Raw genomic sequence first — 15,852 nt, 5'->3', positions numbered from 1 at the left:
ATCTATCTATCTATCTATCTATCTATCTATTTATATAAGCTTCAATAAAAAACGTGCATGCTTTTCACTTGGAGGACTATTAAAATAGCTATGTATGCTGCTGGAGGCCCTGCCTTGTTTCATAGCACACAGCCAAAGCCAAGAGAGCTGATATGGAGGAGTTTATGAGCAACGCAGAGCACTGGCTGTTTTCAGATGTCATGGTCACGGATTGTCCTATGAAGTAAGCACTAGGTCTAGACCGTTCTCCAGGCTATTTCTGCCAAACACCTGGAATCACATAATTCAAATTCTACATAATTTTCCTGAACATTAAAAAAAATGTAATATTTTTTAGTTGTAGATGGATACAATACCTTTATTTTATTTTTATGTGGTACCAGGGATCGAACTCAGTGCCTCACACGTGGAGGCAAGCACCGTACCACTGAGCCACAACCCTGGCCCCTAAAAAATTTTGTTTAATAAAAAAATAATTTTAAAAAGTGCTTTATGAAGCCAGAAAAAAAGATAAAACTTTGATATTCAAACCCAGGAAGGATAATGGGGAAAATATGGATCATTCTGACTCATGATTAAGCATGCCTAAATATTAGCACACTGAATCAACCAGTACATATTAAAAACATATAACATGTCCAAGTTGGATGCAACATTGACTTAAGAAAATAAAACCCATTGGCTTTAATTCATTTGTATTTACAAATTTTAAAAGAAAGATATTATTATTTCAGTAGACACAGAAAAGTATTAAAAAATTCAACATTCATTTACAATTTACAACAAAAATTTGTAGCATATTATCCTACTGTCTGAAACAAACAAACCAAAAAACCTAACAGCAAAATCTTAGCATTATTCCCTTTAAAACAAGGAACAAGATGAGATGCCCCAAGATTCTCCTTCACAGCCCTCAGAAGGAACAACACAACTGATACCCAAGCTCAGATTTCTACTCTCTGGAATTTGAGAGTAAATTTCTGCTACTTAAGGGATCCAGTTTGTGGTACCTCCTTACAATACCGTGCAAACTAATACACCATCTCTACTCAACATCCAAAGAGCCTCTGCCAATACAATAAAGCACGAAAAAGAACAGTTACAAAGAATTGAATAGACATAGGACTATAATTATTCATGAATGACATTATTGTTCATATGGAAACACAAAAGAACCTATTAGAATTACTCAGTTTAGAAATAATTTTCTTTAGGCTGGGGTTGTGGCTTAGCAGTAGAGTGCTTGCCTAGCACATGGGAGGCCCAGGGTTCGATCCTCAGCACCACATGTAAATAAATAAAATAAAAGTATTGTGTCCAACTATAACTAAAAAACAAATGTTTTTTAAAAAAGTAAGAATTTTCTTTTAAAAATAATCATGTTAAAAATAAACATACCAAAGCAATCTGCATTTCTAGACACAAACAACAATTAGAAATTTTAATCTTAAAAAAAGGTAAAAACAAGGTATAAGAAAATGATTTAACAAAGATGTATAAGCTATTTATGGAGAAATATAAAATCTAAATTGTAATCTCAGCAAAAATAACTTCTGCAGAAATTGATAAACTGGTTTGAAAAATATAAAATGAATTTGAAAGGCCTAGAATAGCCAAAAGAATCTTGGAAATGAAGAACAAAACTGAAGGATACACACTAATGGATTTCAGAAATTGCTATAAAATTATAGTACGCAATTAAGACATAAGGCTAGACAACAGGTCAAGCTCCAGCCTGGGAGAAAGACTTGCAATGCACGAACCTGGCAAATGATTCATATCCAGGATTCATATTCATATCCAGGATATATAAAACTCCTGCAGGCCAAAATATAAAAAGACAAACGTATTTTTCCAAGTGGGCCAAAGACTCAAACAGACACTTCACAAAAGAAGGTGTAGAAATGACCAAAGGAACATGAAAGAATGCACATCATCATCAGAGGCAGAGAAACTTAAGGAAATACTCCATAGCTCTTAGAATATGGCTACCCTTCAAAAGACTGATGGCAGCAACTGTGTGTGGGGACGAACAACACCTGGAATCTCACACTTGGTTGGAAGGAGCGAGTATAAAATAGCATTATCGCTTTGGAGAACTGATTGGCAGTTTTTTACAAAGTTAAATGCATTACCCCACTTGTGATTTTTCCACTTCTTTCAAGTATAGATCTGTGTCCATAAAATGACTTGTACAGATCTATGCATTGTGGGCTTATTCATGATAGCCCCAAACAGGAAATAACTCAGTTTTATCCATCTGTACCCATTTAATTGTGGCATAGTCATACAGTGGAATATTATTTAAAAATAAAAAGGAATAAACTACTGATAAAGACAACAAATGGATGAATCTCAAAAAAATGTGAAAGAAACCACAAACATACTGTATATTTTCACTGCTATGAAGTAGGCAACACTAATATATGCTGACAGAAATCAGAAGTGCTTACTTTGGAAAGTACAGGGCAACTAAATGGAGAGGGACCTCGGGAACCTGCTGGAGTGATACAAATAGTCTCTATATGTTTGAGGTATTGATTATACAAGGTATGGATTCGTCGAAATTCATTACCTGTGCACTTCTGTGTATTTTACCATATGCAAATTATATTGTATAATTTAAAAAAATTTCCCCTAACTGATCCAGAGGAAAACTATGCCATTCCAATGCAAATTCTAACAGGACAGACATGTGTACGTGTAACTCAACAAGTATATCCTAAAATTCAAAGGGCAGAGGCTTAGGGTGTACACAGAGCACTTGTCTAACATGAGTAAGGTCCTACGTTCGTTCCCCAGCACTACAGAATCAATAAAATAAAATTCATGTGACAGAGAAGGCCTAAAAACAAAAGATATCTCTGAAAAAGATAAGGTCAGGGGACCTGATTCAATAGGTAGAATATAATATACAGCTTCAGTAACTAAAATAATACAGTTACAAGGTTTAACCAAGAGAACATTTCTGGGTTCACATATATGGAAACTTGAATTGTTTGTTGAATATGGTTATTGTATGCACATTCAATAAACAAAAGAGTCAAGAAAAATTTTTAGAAACTGGATTTATACCTTATAGCATACATCAAAATGATTCCAGATGATTAAGATTCCTAAGTATTAAGGCATAATTTTTAAAACTTTGAGAATAAAAATATGTTCATGATCTTAGGGTAGGAGAGAATTTTTAAATGAAGATTTTTTAAAAAGTACAAACCCTAAGGAGGGAAAAAAAGATAAATTCATCCACGATAAAGTGTTAAAACTTGTGTTATTCAAAAGTCACCACTGGGGGCCGGGGATGGAGCTCAGAGGTAAAGCACTCACTTGGCATGTACAAGGCCTTGGGTTGCATTCCCAGCACTACAAAAAATAAAGAAGACTCCATAAAAGAGAAAAGACAAAATGGGAAAAAATAAGTGGACTAGAGGAAGAGACACCAACATCACATGTCTGACCAAAGCCATCTGGATGACACAGGGAACTCCTAATGTAAGAATTATAATAGAGGAATCAGCAAAAGGCACAAGCAGGATTTTCACTGAAGAAGTCAGATGAATATCTAACTCATCAACATGATAAAATAATTCAACCCGATCAGTCACCTGGAATTACAAATTAAAACTACATGAGAGTTCATTATGTACCCATTAAATTGACAACATTTGAAGGTATTTACAAGAACAAGGAATGATGAAAACCCTGCTTGCTGGTAGAAACCATTTTGGCCCATCTAAGAAGCCCTGACATGGCTGAGTGAGCGCTGGGTTCTACTTCTAGGTGTAGGTCTGTGGGACTTTTGTTCACCAAGACGTGAGCAAGAAAGCTTCCAACCATCTGATTTGAGATAAGGGCACGCTGGAAACACCCCAGGCTCCCTCCACAGGTTGGAATGGCACACAGCAGCAGGAGAATGAACAAGGGCTCCTTACAAGGATGGATCCTACTGGCATCTCACAGGAACCAGGAACACAAATCCAGGGAGGAGGGCCCTGGGAATGGGCAGAGGATAGATTTTTTAAAAAAAAGTTATCAGTGGTATTTTGTTTCTTAAACTGATGGCTGCTTTTATTATTATTCTCTATGCCTTATCCAGAATACAAACATTCTTTTATGTGTATTAAATATTAGTGCTTAAATATACATATTTATATATGAAACATTCATTTTCCCAAACTAACCTTCTCTGAAAATAGAAAAATGGATCACAAATTGCCTGTTCCTTGTTGAAAATTCATTTCACAGAAGCATATTTATTATATGCATAGGTGATTTACTTGTAATTTCTTAGTTCATCTAAATTGAATAGTTTATACTGCATCTATAGTTAATGGTCATTTCTCAGATTACCAAAGTCCAAATTGGAGAATCTCACTGATCATAAACATTGATAGAAGAATGGTTTATTAGCTCCTGTAATCTCAGCAGCTCAGGAGACTGAGGCAAGAGGATCTTGAGTTCAAAGCCAGCCTCAGTAACGCGGAGGCGCTAAGCAACTCAGTGAGACCGTGTCTCTAAATAAAATGCAAAATAGGGCTGGGGATGCGTCTCAGGGACCAGTGCCAGAGTCCAATTTCTGGTAACCCCCCCCCAAAAAAGAGTAGATTATTAGAAGATATAGGATAAGACTGGAGATCATTCAGGGCAGCAAATGCCCTGCCTTGGGTGTGCCTGTGCCTTCCAGGGGCAGCAGCTTGTCCAAGGCCAGCTTCCTGCCTCCTACACCTCTCCCCACTTCCCTCCGGCTCTCAGGGCCATCCAAGAATCTACACACTTCCTTTTTCCACTAGTTGAAAGTTTAACAAACTGCCTCAATCCCCTTTTTGTACTAAATCTCACCAAGGTCAGGCCTTGTAAAAAAAAAGTCACAGCAAACATCAGACATGGAATCAGAGCTTTTTAAAAAGCATATAGGTTATCTAGATGCAGAGGCTTACAGATCCCAAAGTACAAGATTCTAATTTATGTGCACATATGTACCTACACACACACACACACACACACACACACACACACACAAACTTCTGACCTGGGACAGGCATAAATATTTTGCTCTAAGAGAGCTATGGCAAAGTGGCATTTATTAAGGAATCTTTACCAGTGATTACCCTTGAGTCAGAGAATGGCACTCTGTTATCTGCTGTTATTACAGAAGGGGCACATAATAGAAGAATCAGCTGTACGATGACCTGGCATTCTATGGATCTACAAAAAAGCCTCATTCCTAAATGAAACAAACTCTTCAGAGCCCTAGGCAGCCACACGTACACCAGAACTTCATCGTGTTGGGGAGGGAGGAAGGCCCAACACTCTGTAGCCACAGGCACTTTCTATAACAATCTAAAAATTAATTCTTCTGCATTTTAAAAAGGACACTCTACCTAAAGTTAGATTTGCTATTTTCTCATTTTACAGCAAGTTTTCCTGACTTGTTTTTAGTTTATGAGAGTCTACCATAAGTGAACATCACGTCACTACCTAAAACATCACATCACTGCCCTCTTTAAAATGTTTTTTGGGAAAAACAACCAAAATAATCCTTTGGAAGGCAATCCACTGACTAAAATATAAACTGTAGATTTGGCATAATATGTGAAACCCTTAAAACCCTAACCCTGGTTAACCTTTCCTTACTTATAAAAGTTATAGACAGCTATAATTCTTATTATATTCTTATTGTTATAATATTCTATGTTATTCTATAATAATTCTTATTATTCCATAACTTGAGGAACTACTTGTGATTTTGAACTGTAGCCAGCACCTTCTGTTCAAAGAAACCTCCCAGGATCCCCAATTCACACTGCAAAAGGGATCCTGAGTTAAGACTAGTCTCTGGACACCTTTCCAAGAAATTAAAACTAGCCAGAAAATGGTTACCATCTACTTCAGTGCTAGGGTCGACTGAACGTAATACCCCTAAATGAAACATGGCCTTGTCCAGGTCTCATCTGCCCACAGGGTCACAGGTGTATATGGAAAGTTGTGACGTGTGTGAGGTCAAGGCAGAACTCAGAAGTGACGTGTGGAGGACAGGGGACACCTTTCACTGACTGCCTGGTTGGGGATTCAGGCATCAGGCATGAATACTCTTCATCTTCTGTCAGCCTGAGGTTTTCCTATAAATACAATGACTTTTTAAAAGCTTCTATTTATGTCATCTTAATTAGGGGATTTCTTCTTATAACAAAAATATGTCCTTAAGCAGTCTCTCAATTAGCTTGAGTAAAGCAGGTTAGAAACCAATGCCTGTTACAAGAGAGTGTCCTGGAGAAAACGATATGTCATACCTTGGTTCTAAAACTCAGAAGGGAATCAGTGGCGACTGCTGGAGTCCTAACAGCTTGAAAAAGGGCTGGGGGAGAAGTCAGAGCCTGGCCAGCTCCATCAGCGGTTCTCAGCCCGTGTCGGGAGGTTATGACATTAGGGCCCCTTGATCAGGAGAGAAACTGCAAGAGCAGAAGCAGCAGCCCAAAGCAAAACATCCTGAGGAGAAAAGTCCCCAAAGGAGGCAATCTGCAGAGAGGCCTTTGCCCAGCATCCTGGGTTGTTTTAGACCAATCCCAAGATGATGAGGGGAACCAGAAGCATATGCAAGAGCCAAGCTCCTCAGATCTCAGAGTGATGCCTGGATTGGGGGAGCCCAGAAATGCCAAGGGACAGCCTGGCTCAGGCCACCTGGCAAAAGCAGAAATGATGTGGGCAGTCATGAAGGCCAAACGGTCTCGCAGTCAGACTCTGCATTTGCCACCCCATGGGACTCAGCAGAGCCTGACCCTCCAACTGTCCTCCCTGGGCATCCTCCCTCCTGTCCTGGCCATAGCATGGTTGGGAACGCTGAGCAGGACCGGTGGGTATGACTGCAGATAGTTTTCTCTTTGCTTTTGGCCTGGAAACTTCTACTTCTTTTTTAATTCTAATTTGTTATATATATGGTAGCAGAATGCATTACAATTCATATTACACATATAGAGCATGTCTTTTCATATCTCTGGTTATATACAAAGTGTATTCACACCATTCGTGTCTTCATACATGTACTTAGCGTAATGATGTCCATCTCATTCCACCATCTTTTTTACCCCCATCCCCCCTCCTGGAAACTTCTATTTCTTATGCTATTGGTGGGACTTGAAAAAAAGCAATACCCCAAAGTATGGTGCTTTCGTGTTCTGACAGGGGGACAATGAGGAAGAGCCGACAGATGCAGGCAAAGGTTTTCTCCTTATCTGTCTAAAGAAGGATCTAGAAAAAGAGACTAAAGATCAACACAGAACCTACAGGTTAAGTCCCTCTTATCTGAAATGCTTGAAACTAGAAGTATTTCAGATCTCAGAAGGTATCAGATTTTGGAAGATTTATATATACATAATGAGATGTCTTGGACAGGACCCAGGTCTAAACATGAACTTCATTAATGTTTCATATACATTTCATACACACAGCCTTAAGGTAATTTTATACTATAATTTTAGTGCTAGAGTTCTGACTGTAATTAATAACATAAGATCTTGTGTAGAATTTCCCATTTGTGGGACCACATCAATATTTTAAAAGCTCTGGATTTTAGATAAGAGATGTTCAAAATGGTACCACAAATTTTCTGAGGGCTATTACTTTAGAGGTTTATTTACATGAAAAACTTTATTCACCCTCCTGAAACTTGTGTGGCCCTCACTACTGAGGAACCTCTTGCCCTTAATCTTTTCTGTGGCTCAGGATACCATAGAAGCTTCAATCATCAGATCCTTCTTTAAAATCTCATATATTTTTGTGGCTTTTGCACATATGCAAAGTAACAAATTTGTGTGCCTTTTCTCCTGTTAATCCATCTACTGTCAGTTAATTCCAGAGATGCTCATTATGGAACCTTCAAAGAGCAGAGGGAAAGTTTTAACCCTCTCACACTATGCTGCTGACTGAATAAAGAGTCGAATCACAGCCTTGAAATTCTGTTTTGGTGGGGAAGAGGGAAACCTTGCTAACAAAAACCTGCATTGCCAGCTATATTCAGATGCATCTCTGTGCTAACCCAGGAAAATAAAATGTTAATAGAAATCCTCTACTAACAAAACAATATCTACCTCCAGTTCCCTTGGGGAATTCTTCACAGTATGTAGAAATAACTCACTTACTCATGTCTTTATCTTTGTTTACAGTGCGGCTGATTGAATCCAGCAGGCCCACTACCTCTGACCTACAGCCCCCAGCCCCAATAACACATTTAATACACTTATAAATAACATTTAATACAACCACATAAGCATCTCAAAACTTTTGAGTTGCACCTAAAAGATACATTTCAGTGGCTTTATGGGTTTGTCCCCTCTCTTAGGAGATAAACTGACTTATCAATGATCACTGTAATGGACATCACCTCAAGATTATGAAAAACGTGAATCATCTCAGTGACTGCGCTCAAGTCAGATGCAGTTTGGGATGACTTCAAGGCTCAATGGCCACACGAGATTATTTTTTCATGATAGGATGGCATGAAATTTTGTTTTTTTAAGCCACAGTTGGCTTCAGGTTGGGGAAGGGAGGGTCTTTGCTAAGTCCTCCAGATGCTCTCACAGGGTAATGAGGGGACTGGAGCACGTGGCAACTATAGAGAGAGGTGGGGGGAGCAAGAGGACAGGATTCCCATGGCTTACCAGGGCAGAGGGAAGGAGAACTGCTCACTGGGCATGGAGACCAGTGACCTTGAGGACAGCAGAGCCACCAGGAACCCCAGAACTTTATCTGAGAAGCTCCCACTGCTTGAGGGGGAGACACACAATGCACCCCAGCATGAAATTAAAATGTAATTGCAGCATGTCACCTCTGTGTGTTCTTTCCAAAAATACACGGCCTCAACCTAATCATGAGAAAACACCAGACACGCCCCAACCGAGGGCCATTCTGCAGAATCCCTGATACCCTTCAAGAGTGCTGAGGTCATGGAAAAGACAGGAAAGCCGGAGGAATTGTGTCACGGAAAGCAGACCAAGGACACATGCCGCCAAATGCACTGGGCAAAACTGGGTCAGGAAAAGGATCCTGGAATGCTGGGATGGGAAAAAGTCACTTGAAATCTGACTACAGTGTGCAGTTTGGTTAATAGTGTTGTTCTGATATGAATATATTCATTTGGATCAAAGCAGGGTGGGGCCACCTGGGAATCTCTTCTCCAGCAGGAAAGGGGCTGATCAGGAGATCTGGGTATCAGTAACCATGAAGAATAAGATGAAACAGTGTCCACTGGAAGACTCCCTAATGTCCCTGGGGAGCTACTGCAGTGATTGTACGATTTGTTTTATTGAATCATTTCGGGAGGAGACTTGTCTCCAGTGTAGTGTCCTAGCTTATTATTCTACATATGAATGGCAAGCTTTAAATCACAAACTTATCCTCCTTGCAGACTTGACTGTAGGCTTCCCTATGCTATTATTTAGCTGCTCTGGGCCAGGAGGGAAGAAATGGCAGTGCAGAAAGGTTGACTAACCATGGCTGGTAGGTGGAGAGCTGGGATGCCAATCTAAGCAACTTGGCTCCAGGCATGTGCCCTTAACCAGCTGCCACACTGCCTCCCAAGACAAAGTCAGCTCCAAGGCTGGATGGCACCAGCTGCCTATAGCCCTGACACTGCGACTGCTCTTTGTGACAGCCCCGGGGGTCTGGGTTTGGTAGGCTACTGAGCCTTCGAAAGACTGATTTTCTTCCTTACAATGACTCTGTGAAATAGACACTACTAGGAGAGATGGTGATGTTAGGTAGCCTGCTCAAGGTGCAAAGCTGAAAGGTGGTGACATAGGGACTTTCCCCACTCATTTCTGACTCCAAGGCCATGTCCTTCCTGCTGTATTGATGGAGGGTAGGCAGTATGATCTCAGACCTTCTCTTGGCACTCAGTCCCTCCTGCAACATCTCTATGCAAAAGGCCACCAGGGTCCTTAAAGGTAACTGACTGTCCTGCTGCAGCTCATCCTGAGGGGATCCTGGTAATCAGCAGAGGACTCGCTTCCCGTTGTGGGTCTAGAAGACGATTCCCATGATTCTATCTGCTCAGACACAGAACAACATGTTTATACGTTTCCTACCAAAACAAGAGACTCATCTATGTCACATAAATTGTTTTTACTGAATGGTACCCCAGGCTGACCATGTACTCTCTAAGTACCCACAGCCGTCTGTTTATGACTCAATCATGAAATTTGCTAGGAGTCAGCAACAAATTCACTGATTTGTACCAAGGGCAAATTTCCCCCTTTTTGAAAATTAAGAAGATAGCAAAGGATTAGTCACAACAAAATGGGCCTGTTTCAATGACCTAAAGGAGCTCAAAAGAAAGAAAGAGACACAGCTAAGCTCTGTCTAATTTGTCATCTTGATGATGTTGTCCTGCTGTATACCTATATGTAACTATTCACAGTTGATGTCCTTTTGCCTGGGCAATAATAATCAAGCCCTCTTATCTGTGGGTCCACATCTGTGCATTCAACCAACTGCAGATTGAAAATATTTGGAAAAAAAATTTTGTATAGACTTTTTTTGGTTATTATTCCCTAAATAATACGTAAAACAACTAATTGACAGCATTTATGTTGCATTAGGTATTATAAATAATCCATAGATGATTTAAAGTATAAAGGAGGGTGTGCATAGGTTATATGCAAATACTACATCATTTTGTATAAGGGATTTAGCCTCTGAGGGTTTTGGTATCTATACATATATATGCACACCATATACACATACCATATGTGGTATGTACACACTATATGTGTATAGTATGTGTACATGTATGCATATTATATATGTATATAGATATATATGTACATCATATAGAATAAGAGTATCATTAACAGTTACAACTTGTGCTAGCCAACTGTCCGTTGCTGTGACAATGTACCTGAGAAAATCAACTTAAAAGGAGGAAAAGGTTTGTTTCGGTTCATGGTGTCAGAGGTTTCAGTGTGTGGTTGCTTGACTCCCTTGTTTTGGGGCCTGTGGCAAGGAAGGGAGTGTTCTCATGGCAGCCACGGAGCAAGAGAGGTAGGGGCTGGGGTCCCAATACCCCCTTCAAAGCCACATCCCCAATGAGATCACTGGGAAATGACATCATTTCTTTCCACTGGGTTTTACCACCTCCCAACAGTGCCACTGGCTGGTGATCAAACCTTTAGCATATGGCCCTTGGGTACATTTAAGATCCAAACCATAACACAACTGAAAAAGGGAATTGGGGAGGGGAGGGGGGAAATGAGAAAGGAGTAGAATGGGAATAGGGGTTTCTAAGGCATTTACTTGATAACAACTTCTTCAATAGAAAACTTTTCAACAGTAATGAAAAATTATCACTTGCCTATGGGAAGTAGACAGTTGTCCTCGTTGACAAACATTACTTTTCTTGAATCTTTAAAGATTCAACAGCAGCTACTTGACTATGAGAAAAATATTTTGATCTCAAATCATCAGTATGATTTCCAAATACATTTTGCAGGAAGCATTCAATCTTATTTAGGGTAGCCTCGAATTAAGGTGTTACTTCTATATTTAGTGTATATATATATATATATATATATATATATATATATATATATATAACTTTTCTATATATATATACATATATAAGTAGTCAGGTTTGCCACTGAGGAGACAAGTTCTAAAGTATGAGGCAAATTATTCAGCAGAATCCAAACACCTGGCTACCACAAATGATTACTTTAATGTATTTCTAATGAGGACTGGATTCTGACCAAGATGAAGACACTCAACCCATTAAGCAAAATTTCCTCGAGTTTTCTTAAAGGATCACAAATTTTTAATATTAGCATGAAAGAATAAGGCACAATAACTTCCTTTACACTCTCTCTCTCTCTCTCTTTAGTGAACAGAAATGCTAGTTGTATATCAACCCTAGAAACAGCACTTTCAAGACAGTGAGTCTATGCTTTTTAAAACTCCTAAACTTGGAGCTGTCTAAAGGAGGAACAGACCCCATTCAAATACCTTTCTCTGAAAGGTTTAGGACAAGGTTGGTTCTGCTTTGGGAGCCTGCAGTGGTGAACAGCTCTGTCCCCAACTCTACGATAGATGTGAGTGAAGGAAGTCAGGACTGTTACCATGCTTCTTATCCAAGTGAATTTGAAATGCATGTCTTGATGTATACAGCAAATTGGAATTCAGAATCCAAAATGGATCTAACTCTAGAATAAAGCAGTCATTGGATTAATAACTACTCATAGCATAAAACCATAGATTTTCAGAACTGACAGAGATATGGCCCTACACTCTCATTTATATTTATTAACAGTGATTTATTGTGCATTTATTAAGTGCCAGGCCCTGTGTCAGGTGCTTTTCATGCACACTTTCCTATTAGACTCCATGCACCTTTTGTAATAGTAACCCTATTTAGTTGAGGAAATCAAAATGTGCAGCAAATTGCCCAAGGGCCATAGCTGGGAATTGAACCCACAGCCCACACTCATCATGGCTATGGCCTTCAGACCCATGCCATAGATGAAATGGGGCCTGGGAAAGGCTGGTTGTGAATAGGTTCCAGGGGGTTCCATTAGTGTCCTAGGCTGTCTTTTGTTTCACACCAAAGAGGCTGCTGCTACAACTGTGGAGGTTGCTTGCCTGGCAGAAATAGAAGGAAAAAGAAAAGGAAGCAGCTGGCCAAATGCTCCTCCCTATCTGCCCATGGAGCTGGAGTATGCAGTTATCTACCAGCTCTGCTGACTAAAAAAGAGAAGTATGTCCACCACTACCACAGAGTAGCGGGCACCATGTAGTGAACCAGCTCATGCTGCATCAGGATCCTCCCTGCACACCTTCTCAGTGCCTTAACTTATCATCAACCACAATCACACCCAATTCTGCCTTCCTTCCTGTTGAACCTGGTGGCTACCCAGGGCATCAGTGACTGAACCCCACTAAGACCACAGCGCCCAATGTGGTCTCTTTGCCTGTGGAAAGCCCATTTCCAGCAGGTCTAGGAAGGGTCCCAGAGCGGCCTGGGAGAGAGGCTTCTTGAAGCAGAAACTAGAGCGGGAGCAGAAAACTGGACAGGCTCAGTCTTTAAAGTCAACCCACGTAACATACAGAGGCAAGCCACCAACTCCCACCTGTCCCTCTGGAAGGCACTGGAAAGAGAAAATCCCATAGGGTGCACCTTCCAGCCCTCAATCTGATGTCAAAGACAGGGATCAGGAACCCTGCGTGAGGCCTCTTTCTCTGCTCAACATGCCCCTGCCTAATCTCCCAGTTCAGGACAACAATTCAGGCCCTGTGACCCCAAACTTTAGCTCTCAGATGTAAGGGGCTCAGGGAAACCTCAATTACAGCGTTCAAACCATTCAAATCAGGGGTGGAGGCTCCAGAGGCACAGGGGGACAGTCCTTCCAGATCCCTGTGCCCAGAAACACTAGTCAAGGACGAGGTGCACCAGATCTTCCTCCACCTTCTCCACACACACACACACACACACACACACTAGCTGACCCCGCACTCCTGCACACCCGTCCCATCCCACAAACACGGGAACATCCACTGGCTCCCCCAGCGAGCACGCCGGACCCCCAAACTGGACACCGGGCTCCAACCCACACCTGCACACCTGCTCTATCCTGCAGACCCTCGCTCCGCGTCCCCCGCGTTCCTGTCTCACTACACCTGCCCGAGCGGAGCGCGCACGCAGCGCTCACCCTCCAGCGCGCCCCACGGCCCTCGCTGCCCGCGCAGCCCAGCGCCCGCCGCCGCCCTCCGCGCTCACCGAGGCCCGCGCCCGCCGTCCGCGCCGCCCCCGGCCTGGGGCCCGCCGCCCGCTCCGGCCCGCGGCTCCAGGGCTGCTCGGCCCCGCCGCCGCCGCCGCCGCCGCTTCCCGTCACGTGGGCCGGCCGCCCGGCGCCGCGGAGGGCGGGAGCTCGCGGTGCCCGCGCCCGGCCGCCTGCGGGCCCGCCAGGCGCTCCCGGCCCAGGCCCCGGCCCGCGAGCTGCGGCCCCCGCGGCCCCCGCCCCCAGCCACCACCGCTCCCGCCCGGCGGGGCGACCCGAGCCCGGCGACGCGCAGTCCGCGCCGGCCCTGGCTGCGCGGCCGGAGGAGTCGCTTCTCCTCCCCCACCGGCGTGGGCAGCTCGGCCAACACCCGCCCGGCCCCGGCCGCTCGCCACCGTCAACACCAAAGTGGCGCCGGGCTGGGCGGACGCGCTCGGGATGTACCTGCGCGCGGGCGGACGGCTGGGTGGCGGGTCCCGGGAATCGCTTCACCCGCCGCCGCCGAGAGCAGGCCGGGGAGCCGACTCGCAGGCGGCCGCCCTACTGGGCTGAAGGGCGCTGTTGGGCTAAGCCGCCGGTCCCCAGGCCCTCCCCTAGCCCTGGCCCGGGACCGAAGGGAATTCTCTGGGAGGAGTATGTTTGAGTGATACTCTTACTTATAGGAATTTAAAGAGGGAGTTCTGGGGCAGTTTTGCGCTGCTTTTGGTCTATTAATTGCTATTTTGGGGGGTTAAGATACAATGAAAAAGCTTAGGTTACCCTGAATCCAGGAACTCCTCTTAGAAATCTAATTTCACGATGAAAGAATTCGAAAGCTCCCTCCAGAATTGTCAGTGCTAACTCTTAGAAAGGCAAATTTCCCCTGTGATTTTTCCCAGACTTTTTAGAACCAGTGGGTGACCCGCGGCTTAGACTTTCTTCCAGTCCCTTGGACTGTGAGACAAAGATGTCATCCACAAAACAAGCGGGAGGGAGATACTATATTCCACTCTGTGGTCTTCTGTTTCAAAGGATGAAAAAAGAATAAAAACCAATAAAAACCCAAATTAAAGAAACAAGAATTAATCTTCTTCCTGTGACCTATTCTCCACCCCTTTCCCTAGTGTGACTTCATGGGCACACACAAGTCCCATCCACTGACAGTGCTGCAGTTCTGACTCAGTGGAACCATTGTCACTGGCTCAGCTTCCAACTGGAAGAATCTGCAGTTTTGACCAGCATTTGGGTTTCAAGGGTGAATGGTGGTGAAAAAACCCTAAGGTCTAAAGATGCCAACAATGAATGGCCCCTGGGAGCTGGAAGGCACCAGACTGAACCCAGCTGAAGCTCTGCTTTTTACCCAGGCTCGCTCAAATGACTTGTCATCCACTCATCACTGGCTCGGCTTGGCCTAGAATCTACATTTGTCCTTTTGTATTTTCGTGTTTTCTCATGCCACAAGACACCCCTGCACAAGACTAGTTGCAGAGGTGACACCTACAGATTGCCAGACACTGAATTAAGTACTTTAGAGCAATTTATTTCTTATACCTTTTACTATACCCTTATGAGTAGGAACTTCGATTTCCCCACTTTCACAAAGAGAGGTAAATGACTTGTCTCAAACCCCATGCTAGGTAAGGAACAGCAAAAACAAGAACCTAGAATTCAACTGACAGTAATTTTTTTAATGTAAAATTAAGTTTTAATGATTGAATAGATTATGAAGCGAACTTTGTGTCCCAGTTTGGAGATTTAGGAGTGAAAATGTATGCTAACAAGATAATTCAGAAAAAATTATCTCCTCTATGAAAGGATTTACCACAGGATTCTGAAAATGGCAAGCTCTATGTGGGCATGTTATTCTGTCTAGAAACATCTGTTCTTACTGGAACTTGCTGAGAAGTCCATGTCTCAAATGACTGGCAGTTATATGTCTCAAATGACTGGCAGTTATATATAAATGCCTGGACCATAAATGTGCAAATTATCTGCATCAGCTAATTCTAAATTCGTCCTGTTATTTCTGTTGGTTATATTTAAGAACAAATATCAATCATATCATTTTCAAAGGAGTATTAACTTCAGTTTTTAATATTTATGAATGACC

The 15,852-nt window shown here is 42.5% G+C and overlaps 1 protein-coding gene across 3 annotated transcripts in view; it reads right to left on the bottom strand.

Moving 5' to 3' along the window:
* Nucleotides 1-15,852, bottom strand: part of Tgfbrap1 (transforming growth factor beta receptor associated protein 1) — a 68,398-nt gene that overhangs the window by 46,709 nt on the left and 5,837 nt on the right. The window contains exon 1 of one of the 3 annotated variants that reach the window (XM_071601909.1): nt 14,208-14,324. The exons of 1 other annotated variant lie outside the window; for it this stretch is intronic. The gene's annotated coding sequence lies outside the window, so the exon portion shown is untranslated. Of the gene's footprint in view, nt 1-13,762; nt 13,846-14,207; nt 14,325-15,852 lie in introns of those variants that run through there. One more of the 3 variants, XM_027951801.2, reaches the window with a different exon arrangement.

The sequence above is a fragment of the Marmota flaviventris genome, chromosome 14 (genome assembly GCF_047511675.1).
Source record: "Marmota flaviventris isolate mMarFla1 chromosome 14, mMarFla1.hap1, whole genome shotgun sequence".
Lineage (NCBI taxonomy): Eukaryota > Metazoa > Chordata > Mammalia > Rodentia > Sciuridae > Marmota > Marmota flaviventris.
The sequence above is the reverse complement of the archived record's forward strand: the minus strand, read 5'-3'. Positions and strand labels throughout refer to the sequence as shown.